This window comes from Mus pahari, chromosome 2 (assembly GCF_900095145.1).
Source record: "Mus pahari chromosome 2, PAHARI_EIJ_v1.1, whole genome shotgun sequence".
Classification (NCBI taxonomy): domain Eukaryota; kingdom Metazoa; phylum Chordata; class Mammalia; order Rodentia; family Muridae; genus Mus; species Mus pahari.
Window position 1 is genome coordinate 20,825,244 of NC_034591.1, and position 6,775 is coordinate 20,832,018.

The 6,775-nt window shown below is 42.5% G+C and overlaps 1 long non-coding RNA gene across 1 annotated transcript; it reads right to left on the bottom strand.

The window, feature by feature from the left end:
• Nucleotides 1-1,616: 1,616 nt before the first annotated feature.
• On the bottom strand, nucleotides 1,617-5,544 carry LOC110315855. Its single transcript, XR_002380228.1, has 2 exons — nucleotides 5,170-5,544; nucleotides 1,617-2,015 (listed from the first exon to the last, which is right to left on the bottom strand). It is a non-coding gene; the product is annotated as an uncharacterized LOC110315855 (long non-coding RNA).
• Nucleotides 5,545-6,775: the final 1,231 nt, after the last annotated feature.

Consider the following 6,775-nt stretch of genomic DNA (forward strand, 5'->3'; position numbering starts at 1 on the left):
CACAATGTAAACCTGGAGAAGAACCTGGGGCTGGCAAACTCACAAGACTCCAGGGTGAACCCATTGCAATTATGTTAAATGGTTATGTCAGACTGTCTTGTGAAGTCACATGTCTACACTCAGAGGTTCTCAGACCATATCTGAAAAAATTCCTAGTGCAGTGAGCTGCACTTAATACAGTCAAAATGCAGAAACTGGCTGTGGAGTTCCTAGCTATATATGTAAGATTTATATCGCTTTTTCCTCTGAGTCTCAGAGACCATTCTGGAAGAGGATGCATAAAGATTCAAATATAAAGTCAGAGAGTTTGGAATAAAACTGTATCCTGGGCACAACCGTTCTGCTGCACTTTGAAACTCAAAGTGAATATTCTAGCATGGAAGAAAGGGGGTTCACAGGCCTCACCCCTAACTGAGAGGCTATTGACAGTTGACAGCATCAGGAGCAGGAAGAGTCCAATTTCTATTGGGTGCTGATACCAGGTAGGTTTAGCAAAATTTAGTAGATGGTCCCATTCCCATGAGAGTGTGGGCATGAAATGTTGGCCTTGGGAGGTGTCAGTGTGAACTCTGAAGGGGAAGGCTTTCCCTACAGAAGTTTTACAGTCCTTCTTGGCTCTGAGACAAGGTTTCTCCAATGCAAGTGTATCAGCTCTGCCTAAGCAAAAGTGTTACAGCTCAGCTTGGAGGTATCCTGGCAATCAGGAGCTAAGGAATACCACAAAGTCACACAAACCTCCCACAAGAGATTTACGGGGCAGGGGTGGAGGTGGGTGTGGGGTGGCTGCCTCTACTTGAGTCAGAAGCATCAAGGAACTGAGCAGAAGTCAGGGGTTTATATAGGAGTTCTTGCAGGGGCTGATTCAGGGGCAAGATCAGGGATTGGTGGGCTTCTGTGGCCTGACCTTGAAGCTCCGTGATTGGTAGGATTTTGTGCTCAGGGATTGGTGGGATTCTGTGGCAAGCTCAGGGACTGCTGGGATTCTGTTTCTCAGCCCTGGTCTTGGACTTCGGGTCACCTCAGCATCAGGCTGTTCTTACTTTGGCCATGATCTTGGGGGTCAAGTCAGGGTCAGAGTGTTTTTCCTTTGCTCTTTTATCCTAGAGTAGGTCATTTAAAAAGACACCTATTTTTTGATAGATATGAGGTCAGGGAGGATTTGGGAGAAATGAAGGGGAATATGATCAAAATGTAAGGTGTTCATGTATGAACCTCTTATTTAAAAGTTTAACTGTTTAGTGCATTTAAAACTTATGAAAACTTTTCTTAGAAGAACTGTGTGAGATAGTCACCTGTTGTGGACTGCCCTGGTGCTGTTTGTATTTTGATGCTAATTCTGCTTCCTCAAGAGGAGCTGCCCCTGTGAGGAGTGGATCATACTCAGGTGATTCCATGTGAACCTTCTCCCCATTTTAACTGGTCAATAAAGATGCAGAGCCCAATCGTTGGGCAAAGGATAAAGCGGGATTTCTGGGCCCAGGAGCAAGAGTAGATAGAGGAGATTCGGACCAGGCTGTGGAGGGGATAGGACGCAGCAGACATGTAACGCTCTGTCCACAGGCGGCTGCAGTGGCTAAGGAGGAAGGAGCAAGAAATTCTTCATTCAGCAGTTGTGTTATCTGGTTGCTTTTAAAATATTAATGCTGTCTGGTGTTTTCCATCCTAGGTAACTCAGATAGGCAGGAGAAAGGGCACAGCCGCAGGGTGGCTGGTAGATGTTTGGTGAAGCTAGCCATGGGAGCTGGGTGAGACAGCCATTGCTGGAAGTGGGCAAGGAACAGAGTGGCTTGTGGAGGCTGGCTGTGGGGATGGGTGAGACTACCGGCACTGGGCAAGGAGAAGTGTGTTTTTTAAAACTATACACAAAAGTCACCGTCACTGAATTCAGCTCTTTATGCAGTGGACTAGAAGATGTGGCTGTGATGGGTGGGTTTGGGTCATGCGTACTTTTCAACCTTTTTCTTTTGAAATACTGCCTTGTGATTCTTAATGAGGCGTTTGATGAACATTTTCATCTGCATTGGAAAAGAGATAATCTTAATTACCATTTGATTTTCTTTTTGTTTTGGAGAGTAAATACTTTGACTGTGAAGTACCATGGAACCTGAATGAAACATGAAAAATGGAAAGTCATGCGACTTAATTCAAAGAAGATTCATTATTCTCTATATCCTGTGAGCCTTGCAAGAAAGAACACTGTTGCATGGCTGTTGACATATCTAAGGCACAGAGATAGCAGAAAGCTGCCTCCATACTTTTCCAGCAAGCCAACAATATGCCTCAGCTGATTCGCAAATTCGTGTAGAGGCCACTTTCCTTGTAGAATCAGTATAGTTGCTGAAAAATATAGGTACATAGAAAATCATTTTACAGAACGCTGTTAAGTTATTTTGTGTATAAGGTAAAAGAACCTTATTAGTTATTAATTTGAATCAACTTGTATATGACATTTTTAGTGAATGTTCTTGCTGTTTGGCCAATCTCTTTTTCAGTGTCCAACACAAGTAACATTCACCAGTGTAACCTTCAGATAGATAGGCAGACAACCTTGGTTCCAGATGTATTGATATGTACTCCATTTGTTCTCATGCCTCCTTATTATTGTAGGACCTTTTACCAGCCTCTACATTGAGGTCAGGAAGCAAAAATGCAAGCCTTGTGCATTAATGTGCTTTCATCTGCAGAAGTAGCTCTTATTACAGATGTGAAAGAGCAGGCATTGGAGTCCCAAAATCTCATTACTTGAGAGACAGAGATGAGAAGAGTGATGTGAGTTGAAGGCCAGGATGGCCTATGGACCAATATCTGGTTAGTTAGACTTTCATTGCTGTGAAGAGACAGCATGACCACAGCAATTTTCATAAAGGAAAACATTCAATTGGGGTTGGCTTACAATTTCAGAGGTTTAGTCCATTTTCATCATGGTGAGAAGTGGTACTGGAGAAGGAGCTGAGAGCTCTACATCTTGATTTAAAGGCAGCATAAGGAGACTGCATAGCTTGAGCATAGGAGACCTCAGAGGCCACCTCCACAGTGACACATTCCTTCAACAAGGCCATACCTACTCCAGTAAGGCCACATGTCCTAGTAGTGCTACTCCCTATGGGCCTACAGGGGCCAATTACATTCAAACCACCACACAATACCAAAATAGATATTTGAAAAGGACAAATATTGAATGAACAGTTAGAAAGGTTGGATCCTGAAAGCCACATGTTAAATTTGCTATGATTTGGGCATTGAGGGTCCTAGTTGGCACATAGCATGAATCATGTAGTCATTCTTTGATCTAGCCAGAGCATCTCATGTTATCGGTTTTCCACAATGAATTCCATACATATCAAGAGTTTTATTCCTGACATGGACCATCTAACCACATGATTTGCCTAGAAAATGAAAAGCTATTTAATATGTAAAAAGCATTGTTAAGTGCATTAGAAATGTGGGAAAGTAGTTGAATGTCATATCTAAGTCCACTTTCCTTCAGTCATTGAATAAAATTTAAAAGCATACTTACAGGATTAATTCCTAGCCTTCTGGAGTCTGGAAGTCTCATGTCCCTGTACAAATCTGACACCAAAGGAGGACAAGGACTCTGCCGCTCCAGAGCTAGGCAGTCTTCTCTCCTGTGCTGCCTTCTTTCCAGATGAAGGCATCAGAGTACGGGTGGATATCAGTATGAGAGATGGGACTTTGGAAAATATGTAGGTGGCATGGGGATTGTAGAAGAGGATAGCACATCATATACTGGATTGGCAGCTAATTTAAAGGCTCAAGCTCTCTTTGTCACCATAGAACCAGAAAGGTCAACATGATGTCGTACTATCTGTGATAGTGACACCTTGAGGCAACAAAGATCTAGGGATGGAGCTAGGATTGTTAAATAAAATAGGCATATGTTATGGTTTGTATATGCTTGGCCCAGAAAGTGACACTATTAGTTGATGTGGCCTTGTTGGAGTAGGTGTGGCCTTGTAAGAGTAGGTTTGTCACTTGGCTTTAAGACCCTCATCCTAGCTGTCTGGAAGCCAATATTCTGCTAGCAGCCTTCAGATGAAGGTGTAGAACTCTCAGCTCTTCCTGCACCATGACTGCCTGGATGCTGCCATGTTCCTGCCTTGATAATGGATTGAACCTCTGTTCAATTAAATTAAGCCCCAATTAAATGTGCTTATAAGAGTTGCCCTGATCATGGTGTCTGTTCATAGCATAAATGAAATATGTGTCATTGTACAAAATAATACTGGGTACTGAAATTAACCTAAGACTTCTATTAAATAGTTCCTTAAATTTTATTTTGCAATTTTTAAAATAAAATCACACCACTTTCCCCACACTGTCTTCTTGTTCTCTGATGGGTTCACTACTCCCACTACCTCTCAAATTCATGACCTTTCTTTGTAATTGACACTTATCTATAAATCTATAAAATGCTGAGTCTGCTCAGTGATGTTCGTGTGTGTGTGTGTATGTGTGTGTGTGTGTGTGTGTGTGTGTGTTCTCAGGTCTGAATGCTGTATTGGATAAGTAGTTAAGGACTTCATTCTCCCTCTCTCAGCAGTGGTTAGCTACCTATAGCTCTTCGTCTCAGGATGACTCCTAGTGAGGATTCCCCATCCACACTAGCATGTCCTCTGTTATTGTCCTTGCTTAGGTTTCAATTAGCTATATTGTTGTGGTGTCATAGGTACAGCTTCCACACCATTTCTAGGAGACTCCTGTCCTATGGTTATTAGGATGAACATGGAGAATACAGTCAGGAATTACAATGGTTAAGTATTAGTAGTAGATTATTCCATAAGAATCATGACTGCTTTAGCCTGGGTAATTGTCTAGGATTCCAGTAATAGGGAGTATTTCCCCTAGTCCAGAATTCCAGTAATAGAATTTCCTTTAGTCCACATGTATAGACCTGACATTGTCAGCTATGAGTACCACTGTTAAACCATTTGGGAAACCCTATGGTATTTATAATTTCATGGTTAATAGGCATCATGATTGGCTGCTTTCTTCTCATGTTAGCATCTATATCACTTGCCAGGATTATGAGCTAGTCTTCATGGAGGAGACTGTCACATCTGGCCTACATTCTCTGAACCCCATGTCCTAAAGGCCCTTCAGCAACAGGGTCTTGCCTTCAATTTCTGAAGGAATGACTTAGGTACTTACCTTATATTGTTTGGGGGGAATCTCTTGAACTTCCATAAACAGCAACTCAAGAGGTTCCTGATGCCAGAATCCTTGTGTTTGAAGGTTTTTGCCTGGGACTTTTGGTTTCAGGATATATCCTTGTGTCCTGTGGAGACTTGCTTGGTTCATCCTGGGATTATACAGGAACAGGGTTTGGTCCATGACTCCTGTGGTTTAGTGTATCCTAGGCTGTTATGGGTCCATGTTCTGACTGGGCTATACACTGGTGTTAATGAAACACAAACATGCTTCCCTCTGATGATAGCCCAAGTGAATTGCATTCAGAGTCTGCAAGGCCCATTTCAGGACTGGGAACAGTCAGGTAACTATAGCTCAGAACTTAGGATGTTACCTGAAAGCCAATGGGAGAGCTAGTTAAACATATGATCATTGGCCTTTCTTATGTACTTTCTGATGTGCCCTCATATCTATGAAGTGAAAGGGTGCATATATGGGGAACAGAGTGAATCAGACCTAGATGAGAGGAAAAGCCCTGTAGTCATGGGTGTTCAACTATTAAGTAATGACCATTGGTTTTCCAGATCATGTAAGCAATGGATGTTTTCCAGAGACATTCTGTGAAGGTTCTGGGGCACTGGGGAGAATGCACATTGACAAAGATCCAGAGGCAGAGATATGTGTATGGGTAGAAAACACTCCAAAGTCTTCCACCCTGAATTTCCAAGAAGCAAGCATAGAGTTGTGGCATACCAGTCTAGTTCCTCTAACTGAAGAACACAGCACATTTTACGGCTAATTTGACATCTTTACCTGTATTGAAGCACCATGCATGGATATTACTGAGTGTGTTTGCCTTTCTGTAATATGTCACTAAAGAACATGTTCTAGGTCCCTGGTGCTCTGTGACTCACAGGAACTTCCATTCCTCCTCTGCCTCCTGTCCTTCATCAGCGACTCTCTCAAAATTGGTGTTAATCTGATTTTAGCACTGGATAGGACTGGTTACTGCCCTTACAATTCACAAATTGTGGATTTGCAGTGTAGGTAATGTCTTTCTGCTTCACCTTGCCTCCCTCATGTTTGTTTTCCTTGGGAGACTCCAACTAAAGGCTAAGACCCATACCATGGACAGAGGTTCACAGATCTTCTGAACATTGTTTGAACATATCCCGTACACATAGAGACAGCAGATAAGAGAGAGACATGGGCTAGGTCAGCACACTTGCTGATCTTGAGTAACCATCACAGCCTGTCCTTTCAATATTCAATCCAAAGATGGAAAACTTTCAGTAAGAAATATAGGGAAAGGGTCAAAATAATCATTTCAGGATACCATAGTAGCAGATGAACTATGCAAGCAAGCCAAGCTTGGCCTCTGTCACTGTCCTTTGAGTCCTTTTTATACTCTCTCCAAATGTTTTCTGCATAGGTCTTGCCTTGGCACGTGAGTCTGTCTCAGCTGACATTACTCTGCCAATCAACCCAAGCCTAAGGAAGTGGCAAAAATGTGCAGTCATGACAAATGCAGCTCAACTACACAATACCTGCATGTAGTTAGCAAGGAATCCATCAAGTGTCCTTTTACAAGCTTGCTTTAGCAGAACTTCCTTTCACTGTGTCTGCT